The sequence below is a fragment of the Salminus brasiliensis genome, chromosome 3 (genome assembly GCF_030463535.1).
Source record: "Salminus brasiliensis chromosome 3, fSalBra1.hap2, whole genome shotgun sequence".
Taxonomy (NCBI): domain Eukaryota; kingdom Metazoa; phylum Chordata; class Actinopteri; order Characiformes; family Bryconidae; genus Salminus; species Salminus brasiliensis.
Window position 1 is genome coordinate 32,453,873 of NC_132880.1, and position 12,170 is coordinate 32,466,042.

Genomic DNA, 12,170 nt, shown 5'->3' on the forward strand with positions numbered 1-12,170 from the left:
TTGTGATCAGCAGTATCAGAAGAAAAGCTACGGTCAAGTAAAATCTTCAAATGATGTACATATACTGTATGCATGTATGTACATGTAAATAAATAAATAAATGAATAAACTGGAGTTGCAGAGATTTGACACTGAAGACAGACAATGAAAGCTGCAGATGTTTTTTTTCCAGTTACAGATGTTCATCTGTTCTGATGGGGCCTTAGATTTCCAAGCAGCATGAAAATCACAATGTGCAATCTCTCCATCTTACGCCGAACTCTGTAGGCATGAAGACACACATGCATGTGTTTACTAAACAACCAGCTTATATACACACACATGCTTTACTGTCTTACCATGAAAGTGTTTATTATTATGTGAAAGGAATGCAGTGTTTTTTGCGTCTTGACATTAGACTGGTGTTGTTATTGCTAGCTCTCATTTCACATTTCATCTTTCTGAAGCATTCATGAATTATGCATCCATGACTGCAAGAAATAAATTCTGAATTACCAAGTCAACTGAGAAATATTGACTGTATGTGAGCAGGACAGTTTCCTGGCTAAGTAGCACTGGGTGCGGGCGGAGCATGTCCTTCTGACCTGTTGAATGTTGGGATTGTTGGATGGGTTGTTGGATGCTTTATCATCATATTTAACATGCAAAGAAACTGAGTTTCAGAGACGGATGATGAATTGCATCCAGGAAAATGTCAAATGCCACATCGCTGATAGTGATACTGCTGGTTTTTCAGTCTGCTATTGACATTTAAAGAAAATCTATAATGCTACATGTAGGCTGTTGGCAACTTAGATTTTTCTCCGCCACTAAATCTACACTTCTGCGGATCATTCAAGAGACCTAAAGGGGTATAAAGACCCAAGCACTGGACTAAGTAGCAGTGGAGCTACATTCTCTGGAGTCATAGAGCTCCATGCAACCCCTCACCCTTTAGGATGAGATACAATGGTGTTTGTGATCCAGAACTGATCATCCAACGCTGATCCTTCATGATCTGACCTCACTAATGTTCTTTTTGCTAAATGCAATCGAAGCTTAACAGCAATGTTCCAAAATCTTGTCAAAAAAAAAAAAAACAGTCTTCCCAGAAGAGAGGAGGCTGGGACTCCTGGGTACTCTTGATTAAAAAAAAAAAAAACATCAGATGAGCAGATGTCTACAAACCTTTGGACATATAGTGTAACTGTATGTCTCTCTCCTTCTTTGCATATTTATAAAGTGTGTGGCTAATACAGTAGCCTAAAGGCCGCTCTACAGACGCACAGTCTAATGATGACTGGGCCATTGTGAATGAACTTGATTGTTGTAATAAGCTCTCGTAAGACCAAAGCTGTGTCCGTTGAACAGAGGCCAGGTTGCTGGCTGTGATTAATGAGAGCGAGGTGACTTTGCTGAAGCCTCTGCTTCACTCTGGGCCTCAGTGCCATCTGATCCAGCCTGCAGAAACACAGCTGCCATCACTGCCTTTCAGCCAGCCGTGTCACCTTGGTCCTCTGGCCACTGAAAAGCACTGCTCTGGGGGGATGAATAATGTAAAGAGATGTTATCAGATTATCTAGAGTTAGGGGCGCCCCAAGGCCCACTAGATTTATGGGTAGGCTACCCGCTTTGTTTAGATTCAATTTGAAGTTATCTTGAGCCATGGGTTTTACAAACGTTCAGACAGCTTGTTAACTAGTCGTAAACAAAAAGTAAATCATTAGACTGTTGGGCTAATCTCTTTTAAATGGATTGTGTTATCGGAATTGTCCTTCCAGAGCATCTCTTTAATGTCCCTGACTATCTTCAGTAGACTAATTCTCACCAAAGAGTCATTTGGATCATTAATTTAGCAGTGTTTTGCCCCGTGAACAATCTGTTAGACAATGTATGATTTATTTTTTTATAACCTCAGGGAATCTTTTCTGAGGGGTTTATTTTTTGGTTTTGTTTTGTTTACCTGCATTAAGATGTAATCGATGGCCAGCATTCCCTCTTTCTCTCTGGGTTGATAGTAGTAATGCTTCTCCCTCTAGTGGTGGAAGGTAGTAAATGCTAGTTTTTCAATTTCAGGTGAAATCATATTTTTACCCTGTGATTGTGGTTTGTGATTCAGAAAGGGCTCATGTATAAAGTTGCATCAAAACAAATTTTTACTTTCTTTTAGTTTACTTGTTTTAGCAAACGTTTTGTTTATGTAACTCCTTTGATTAGTTTGCATGCATTTGACACTTAAATCATTGAATTAGTTGAATTAGTAGGCCATCTAACTTTTTTTCCCAGTGTACCATTAGCTAATGGCTGCATGAAAACATTCTCTTCATCCATGTGTCCTTAAGTCATCATTTCGCATTAAGCATAGAGTATGATTTTACCTGGATGACTAGCTTTCCAAAATATTAACCATCAAAGACCAGCTTGGACCATCTGAATCCCACTATCAGCAAAGGCTAGTGTAGTTGAGAGTTCCTATGAAAAGTTTTTCTTGTTTGAAGTAATCTTGCCTTTCTCTGAGCCTCTAATTTAAAGTCCTAGCTGAAGTGCAGTCCAATTCCCGGTACAGGTACCCTGTCCTTTTTCTGTAGCACTGCAGAAAGGTAGCAATTGTAGATGGTCTAAAATCCTGTAAAACATTTTCTGGCAATATCAGCCCTTTTTTAATCAGTGGGGGAACACTGAGGCTTTTAATTTAAGGCTTTTTAATTTAGTAGAATGATGTTTGTGTTTGAACTCTTCAAATACTGTCTGGTTGGCAAGAAAAGGCATTGATTTTTTCAAACAGAAAATTTTCATCAAACTTGTACAGTCCTGACAGCTAATAGATGCCTGTGCCTGTCAACATTGCTTTAAAAGTGGTGCAGGAAGAGAGAATCATTTTCCCACCCAGAGAGCACAGCCAATTGTGCTCATTCTGACTCCTGCCACTGATGGCAAGGCGGTATGGTTTCGGGATTTGAATTCATGCCCTCTGGGCCATAGTGGAAGTGCTTTAGACCTTTGAGCCACTCAGAACCACTCTCGGTGGTACCTATACTAAAAAATGTTTGTAGGACCTCAATGTGCACATCATGTAACATTTTCCCCTCAGTTTATGTACATACAGGCCCAATTCATCTACCACCACCAACACACAACAGCAACAGCTTCACTTTACTGAAAGACTCCTTGTAAAACTGCTAAATTCAAGCTCAAACACACATATAAACCCTGTATTGTTCTGTGTATAGTCTAGAAAAAAATGTTCCAGTGAATTGTTTTTAGCTTAGTCTATTAGTCACGGTTCACCACTGGATACAATACCCATCAATCCTTCAAAATGACGAACTCTCCTCTAATGATGAATCACTTTTTTTTAAGCTCCAGACGCCCCCTGGGCTGAGCTGAGCAACAGTGCGTCTTATATTTACAATGATTAGGCCTTCATCACTCTCCAGCTGCCACTGGGTGAAGGCCTCGTCCACAGGAGACAGCCCAGCTCAGCAGAGCTGAACCAAGGACCTTCATAGATCCCTGACTCCAGCCTGAAGGCTCAGAACAAAAGCACAACCATTCAACAGATGAAAGGGAAAGGAAAGGAAAACATTACAGCCAGTATTGTACCTGAAGATTTTCTCAAGCTCTTTACATGGCTTTCATAGTCACAGCAATGCACAGTTCCATCAAAAGGCTCACTGGAGATTCTTTTAGCTCTTTTCATCTCTTTTCTTTTTGACACTGCAAATTGCACTCTCATTTTCTTTGTTAGGGGAGATGGTATGAATTGCATGAGGAATTATTTTATTATATATACACATATGATAAATTATGTTTTGATCAATCTGTAAAAAAAAGTTAAAACGTTTATTTTGATACCATGTAGGAGCACTTTGTAGTTCTATGATTACAATAACTGTAGAACTACATCTCTGTTTCTCTTCATACTTTGTTATTCTTCTTTCACCCTGTTTTCAATGGCCCAGCACCCCATAGGACAAGCACATAACAGGACATATTCCACCAAAAATAAGTGGCTGGAAGAGTTGATTCCTAGGGTGGTAGGGGTCAGCAATAAACTTACCATTGTGCTTAATGACCCTGTTGTTATAGATAGTCCTGAAGCCTTGGTAAAGTACACCCAATGATCAGCTCTGCTCTCCTGATTATGCACTGGAGTTTAGCTTGTTTTGGTGAAGAGGATGATCCAAACTGGATGTTGTGAAAATGGCCTCAATGAATGGCCTGTGTAGAACTGCACCACCAGGTACCACCACTGTAGAAGGTTGAATTTTCTTCACTGCTTTAGGAAGAACATCCTATGCTGGTCTCTCTTGGATATGAAGACCGCACTCCCCTCCTACATTGGGTCTCTGGATATGTTGTTGCCCAGGAACTTGAGTTCTCCACAATGGAAACCACAGAGCCCTGGATGTTCAGTAGGGTAAGGGGGGTACCTAAGGTATTGCACATAGTATTCCCTGAACATCTGGGATCTGGGATTCACAAGCTGATGAGATCTGGCATTGACAGTTTAGACATTTTGACCTGCCTACAGAGGTCAGGGCAAATTGACCTGTAGTAGTTTAGTGCAATAAAGCTGGTGGTTGTTCCAGAGAAAGGGACTTGGATTAGTTGGGTTGTTAGTCAAACTTTAATTGGGTTGTTAGCAGCGATGTGGCTTTTCAGCTTGTCTGAGTATTATCTCTTTGCTGCTTTCACCAGCCTGTTTCAGGCCTCTTTGTAGATCATTTTGTCCTTACTCCTTAATGCTGCCTCCTTTCTTTGGTAAGCTGTTTGACTCTGCTGTCTGAAAACCATGGCTTGTTATTACTGTATTTTACTTGTGCTTTGGTTGAAATGTAGCTATCCATGCAGAGGCTGAAGTATGACATCACGGTATCAGTACATTTGTGAAGTCCATCTGTTGCCTCTTCACACACAGTCCAATCTGCAAGAATCAGACATAGCAACTCTCTACATGCTTGTACAGAAACCACAACTCAGAAATAACAACTTTCCACACACATGTCGTGAGAAATCAAGACTCAGAAGTAGAAACTCTGTACATTCCTGTAGAGAGAAACCAAGACTCTGAGGTAGAAACTCTCTACATGCAAATAGAGATACCAAGACTCAGAAGTAGAAACTCTCTACATGCAAATAGAGATACCAAGACTCAGAAGTAGAAACTCTCTACATGCAAATAGAGAAATCAAGACTCAGAAGTAGAAACTCTCTACATGCATATAGAGAAACCAAGAAACAGAAGTAGGAACTCTCTACATGCATATAGAGACACCAAGACTCAAAAGTAGAAACTCTCAACATGCAAATAGAGATACCAAGACTCAGAAGTAGAAACTCTCCACATGCAAAGAGAGAAACCAAGACACAGAAGTAGGAACTCTCTACATGCATATAGAGACACCAAGACTCAGAAGTAGAAACTCTCAACATGCAAATAGAGAAACCAAGACTCAGAAGTAGAAACTCTCTACATGCATATAGAGAAACCAAGACTCGGAGGTAGAAACTCGCAACATGCAAATAGAGAAACCAAGACTCAGAAGTAGAAACTCTTTACATGCATATAAAGGAACCAAGACTCAGAGGTAGAAACTCTCTACATACATACAGAGAAACCAAGGCTCAGAGGTAGAAACTCTCTACATGCATATAGAGAAACCAAGACTCAGAAGTAGAAACTCTGTACATGCATATAGAGAAACCAAGTCTCAGAGGTAGGAACTCTCTACATGCATATAGAGAAACCAAGGCTCAGAGGTAGAAACTCTCTACATGCATATAGAGAAACCAAGACTCAGAAGTAGAAACTCTCTACATGCATATAGAGAAACCAAGACTCGGAGGTAGAAACTCGCAACATGCAAATAGAGAAACCAAGGCTCAGAGGTAGAAACTCTCTACATGCATATAAAGGAACCAAGACTCAGAGGTAGAAACTCTCTACATGCATATAGAGAAACCAAGACTCAGAAGTAGAAACTCTCTACATGCAAATAGAGAAACCAAGACTCAGAAGTAGAAACTCTTTACATGCATATAAAGGAACCAAGACTCAGAGGTAGAAACTCTCTACATGCATATAGAGAAACCAAGTCTCAGAAGTAGAAACTCTCTACATGCATATAGAGAAACCAAGACTCAGAAGTAGAAACTCTCTAAATGCATATAGAGAAACCAAGTCTCAGAGGTAGGAACTCTCTACATGCATATAGAGAAACCAAGGCTCAGAGGTAGAAACTCTCTACATGCATATAGAGAAACCAAGACTCAGAAGTAGAAACTCTCTACATGCATATAGAGAAACCAAGACTCAGAAGTAGAAACTCTCTAAATGCATATAGAGAAACCAAGACTCAGAAGTAGAAACTCTCTACATGCATATAGAGAAACCAAGACTCAGAAGTAGAAACTCTCTACATGCATATAGAGAAATCAAGACTCAGAAGTAGAAACTCTGTACATGCCTGTAGAGAGAAACCAAGACTCAGAGGTACATTTACATTTACATTTATGGCATTTAGCTGACGCTCTTATCCAGAGCGACTTACAATGTTACTCGTATTACAGAAGTGGGCCAATGTAGTGTTAGGAGTCTTGCCCAAGGACTCTTATTGGTGTAGCGCAGCCACCCAGACTGGGAATCGAACCCCAGTCTCTCACATGGTATGGTAGCCCACAGGTAGTGGTGTTATCTGTTGCGCCAAACCAACCACCGGAGGTAGAAACTCTCTACATGCATATAAAGAAACCAAGACTCAGAAGTAGGAACTCTCAACATGCATGTAGAAAAAAACAAGACTGAAAAGTAGGAACGATCTACACATATGAAAAAGAACCAAGTTCCAACTGAGAGGAACCAAAACTGTAAAAGAACCCATCCCCCCGGTCAATCAACAAAACAGTACCACAAGAGCATTAAGAATAAGGGTATGGATATACAATAACGAATGAATTTCTTACTCATTACTGATGTTAATAACCTATTAGAGGTTATCTGAACAGAATGAGAAAACATTTCTACAATAGAACTTTGCCAAAAACTGCCACGGCAGAATGATTTCCCTGTGTAATCTATTCTAAGTGGGGTATGAATAAATAGAAACTCCCATCTCAAAACATGTCATGGCTGATTGTCTAGGCCGGGATAAGGAGAAGAAACTGTAAACTTGACAGTCTTATTTACACAATGGTAGATCAGCTTCACTAGCCTCTCAGAGGGCTAACAGGACTGTTGGCTGGCTGTAATCTCAGTGCAAACACCAGGTGGCAGCGTGGGCCTAGAAAAGCTGAGGCATGCCGGCCTCCACCCTTTTTCAGCCACGGAGGATTTGGGCACCTCTTCTCCATGCATGTCACGCTTCTTCATGAAACATCACACCCTGCACGTCGTCTCTCTCTCTCTCTCTCTCTCTCCCACACACACACGCACACACACTTTACCAGCCTACATGTCAATAAACAGCATTTTTGCCTTATTACTCTCAATAGCTGGCATTTCTACGTGCGCTAGCATCACGGGGCATGGCTGTTCCACCATGGGGGACCACTCCTCTCCTCCATGCTGGTGCTTTCTGTACGTGTCTGCAGTGTGTGCACGTGTGCGCGCTCTTTAGGATGCAGCTCACGTCGGCTTCAGTTTGGGCAGAGAGTGGACCCCAGAGAAGGGAGGGATCAGTCTGCCTCCATTTGAAGGCTGGGTACTGATAACGATACCCAGCCTTGCTATAGCGTTTATTTGCTCTTCTGCATAGAATTGACCTGTTTCTATTTATTTATCTGTTTATTTATTTGTTTTTACTTCGACAACATGTCTGTGTGTTGGCCCATCTGCGTGGACATGCACAAGCATGGGTATGTATGTGTGTGTGTGTGTGCATCAGAATCATCAAGGGAGATGCTAACACATGAGAATAAACTATATGGGTCACAAAAGGCATGTTGGGATTGGATGGGGGTCTTCATGTGTACGTTTATTTATATAGCTGCTGCTGATTTATTCATTGTCCCACCACTCCAGCATGAGAGAGATAGAGAGGAAAAAAAGAGTGAGAGAAAGAGAGAGGGAGGGAGGAAGATATGGAGAAGGAAAATGGCGGCTGCTTCACACGGTTTGGAGCCAAAGCATTCAAACCACAGTCTATGTGTGGTGCATGTGGGAGAGGAGGAAAGTATCACCATGGAAACACCCATTCTCCAGCCTCCCACCTCTGCGTTACCCCCTCCATTTCACTCCATCTCTCTTTCTCTTGTCATTTCCATCTATCCCCCCACCCCACACACACTCTCCCTCTCTATCTTCTCCTTCTATGCCATTCTTTTTCTAGTGAACCCCAATTTGCTTCTCCTCATTCTTACTTTTCAACCAAACGTCTCTCGCCCATCTGTTACGTCTCTATCGTCCATTTTGCCTCACCCCAACCTCTCTCTCTCGTTTTCTCTCTCGTCATTTCTATTTTTCTCCCACATTCTCCTTTGCCATTCTAGTGAACCCTAATTTGCTGTCTTTCTTCCATCTGTTCTGTCTCCATCATCCATCCCCCCCTCGCCCCTCCCCCCCCTCTCTTTCTCTAGTGAACCCCAGTTTGCTTCTTCTCATCTTTCTCACCTAATCTTCTCATCCACATGTCTCTTGGCCAACTGCTATGCTGTTCTGTCTCTATCTGTCCATTTTGTTTCTTTTTTCTACTTATTTTCTCTCTCCATTTCTCTACATGTTCTCTCAACCCTTCTTTACCCTTCTTTATCTATCTATCTATCTATCTATCTATCTATCTATCTGTATCTCTCTCTGTCTATGTATGTCTGTCTATAAATCAATCAATCAGTCTATCTATCTGTCGGTCTATCTATCTACAGTATATCTAGCTACACTCTACATGTCCAGATGTTTGAATGAATGCATCTATCTATCTATCTATCTATCTATCTATCTATCTATCTATCTATCTATCTATCTATCTATCTAATCTATCTATCTATCTATCTATATATCTATCTATGTCTACATCTGCCTCTCTCTCTCTCCCTCCTTCTCTCGATAAACCCCCATTTGCTTCTTTCTATTCACATGTCTCTCATCCATCTATGTCCCTATCATCCACCCCTTCCTCTCTCTCTCTCTCTCTCTCTCTCTCTCTCTCTCTCTCTCTCTCTCTCTCTCTGTTCTTCTCTCTCTCGCTCTTCCTCTCTCTCTCTCTTCTTCTCTCTCTCTCTTCCTCTCTCTCTCTCGATCTCTTTCTTTGACTACCCATCGGCATTCCATTAGTCTCATGAAGTGTGATTTGTCTTTCCCTGGAAAATCCATGATTCTTTCCCACTTACCCTCTCAGAAATGAGTGTGCACCCCCTCCCCCTTTGGTTTCCCATCAGCCTTTTCCCAGCTCTCTCATGAACGGCTGTATCACTTCCTCTTGAATGTACGCATGGGGGTCTACAGGGGCTTTCTAAACCCTGTGTTTGATGTTAATGCTCTGACAGTGTGTGATTGCGGATTCCTCTCCTTTTGGTTGTGTGTGTGTGAATCACTCATTGAAAGAAGGCCTGAAATCTGCTCAGCTTCTTCTGTCTGTCTGTTTTAAACCAGGCTACTGAAGCTGAGCCCACACTGCTCTACCACAAACTTCAGATCATCATTACACACACACACACACACACACATACATGCTGATTTATATTACCATCCACTCAAAGCTTGTGGTCAGTTTATTTTTTTTTCCATCATTTTACTATAGAAGAGCCATGACTCATGTTTGTATATAAAGACATTACAAGATGTTATAGCCTTCTGTTTAACAGTGTGAGTGCCCCCCCCTCCCACCAAGCCCACTGGTTCTCTTTCTTTTACTTCTTTCTTTTCTTCACTGTTTCACTCACTCTCTGTCTGTCTCTCTCCCCTTTCCCCGCTATGCATATTACTAATCACTACATCATTAAAACACAGCTGCTGCCATTTCCTATGTGTGAATATTTCATAAGGATGCAATATACAAAAATTGTACATCCTCTATTTGTTTCACATTGCACCATAAGTATCAACATGCAATCATCATATGGCTCATTTGTATTTTACATATCATAAGTATAGTCGCTTTCATGCAAAAATCTTGTATCTAATTGTATCTTGTATCTCATCTCAACCACACTACATGCCAGTGAGCTACAACATCATGTTGGAGAATGGGGTTCAATTACTGGTCTGGATTACTCTGCTGCACTACACCAAGAAGAGTCCTGGGGGGGAGATTTATAACATTTCATTGGCCCACCTCTTATACCAGTCATACCAGTAACCTTGTTGTATGTACCGCTCATCTTTGTCGTTTTTCATGTTTTAATGTAGTGTCAATCTGGCATCTGGAATAACTTATATATTTGATTTCTCCTGAAAAGTTGCCCTTTGCAGATTTGAGTTTTTTGCATCATGATGCAGCTGAACTCTAAACTTCTTCCAGAGACGACTTTCACCTGGCTTCTGTGAACAATGTAACGCAATTGCAGAGAAAACAACCAACGGCAGATGTTGGCGCAGAGGCTTTGCTCGCCATGTCGCACACATGGCAGCTGGATGAACTCCACTGATGAAGACACTATGCCACTAAGTGTGTGATTGGTCTGTAAAAAAGTTGTGCCATGAAACTGAAAAAAGCATGTGAGCTTGTAAGCTTTCAGCTTTAGGTGGCGTCCACAAATGTAATAACCAAAAAGACAAATGTCCCGTGTCTTCTTCAAAACAAAATCATGGGGCTTTTATAGAAAGCATTTTGCTCATTTTGTTGGGTTGGACAATTTTTCTTGGATTTAAAAATTTTTTCTGAAATCGAAATTTTCATTTTATTGGAAATTGGTATTTTATTTTGTTAATGTCCCCAAAATTCACCAACACTCAGCCCACTACTGAAAGCCTTTGGAGGCTAAATGCAACAGCCACTTTGGGGAAATCTGACAAATGAGGCTAAAATGGCAAAACCAAAAACCAAAAAACGCTAGCTGACTGAAGCATGCACAGATGCTATTATCTGGTGTGTTTATGTCTCTGGAACAGCTAAAACCTAATGCTAGACAGACTGAGGCTGTAATCTGGTGCAAGGACAACTCTGGATCCTGAAAAGACTAAAAGCTGATGCCTTAACCTCAGTAACCAAAAAGACAAATGTCCCATGTCTTCTTCACAACAAAATCATTGAGCTTTTATAGAAAATCATTTTGGTCATTTCGTGGACTGTTTTTCTTGGATTTCAAAATTTTTTTTGAAATCTAAATATTTTTGTCCTAAACATGTATAAATACAAGCACAGAAACTCACACACAGAGTAGTCCCTGGCAGAGTGATGCCCAGATTTCCTATTTACTCCCTTATTAAATCAGATGTGAATGTTCAGACACCGAGGCTGTGTTTCAGAGTTCATGTCACTGACTGGATGTGATGGTAGAAACACCTCAGTCGGAAATGCCTCAATGTGTCAAAATGTCACGTCTATGCTGTCGCTTTTGCTCCAAAGTGTTTAACAAAGCATCTGCCCAAGTGTGTGTGCATGTGTCTGTGAGCTTCAGCATTCACAGGAAGAGTTTTAAGAGTTTCTTTCTTATGATTGATTAAATGTTTTAAAAAATTCCTTGCAGCATATCTATTCGCCCATTTAGACAGATCTAGAGGTATTGATGTTGTTTTGCTTCGCTGTGTGGAGGAGCCATAGAATAGAAAACTTTGGTCATTTTACCTGTGGACAGTTGACCGATGAGAGTTTAGTACATGGAAGTGACCAACCGTAAAACTCAAACCTCAGTAGTGTCTTCATTCCCAAGCCTAAGTAAAAAGTGTTTAAAAGGAGCTGATTCCAGAACTCTAGAACTGTTTCATAACAGTCTTGGCTCATTTTATTTATGTCCCCAAAATTCACCAACATCCAGCCCACCACGAAAGCCTTTGCAGGGCTAAATGCAACAGCTACTATGGGAAAATCTGGAAAATGAGTCTAAAAGGCCAAAAACAAACAAAACTAACCCCTCAAAAACTAAAGAATGCACTGATGCTGTTATCTGGTTCAAGGATGACTCTGGATCCTGAAACGATTAAAAGCTAATGCTTGGCGAACCACCCACAATCTCTTCAGCTAGCAGACTGCACACTGTGAGGACCCAGAGAGGACACCAACACTATCCAGTAAGACAAAAATAGGTTTGCTCGT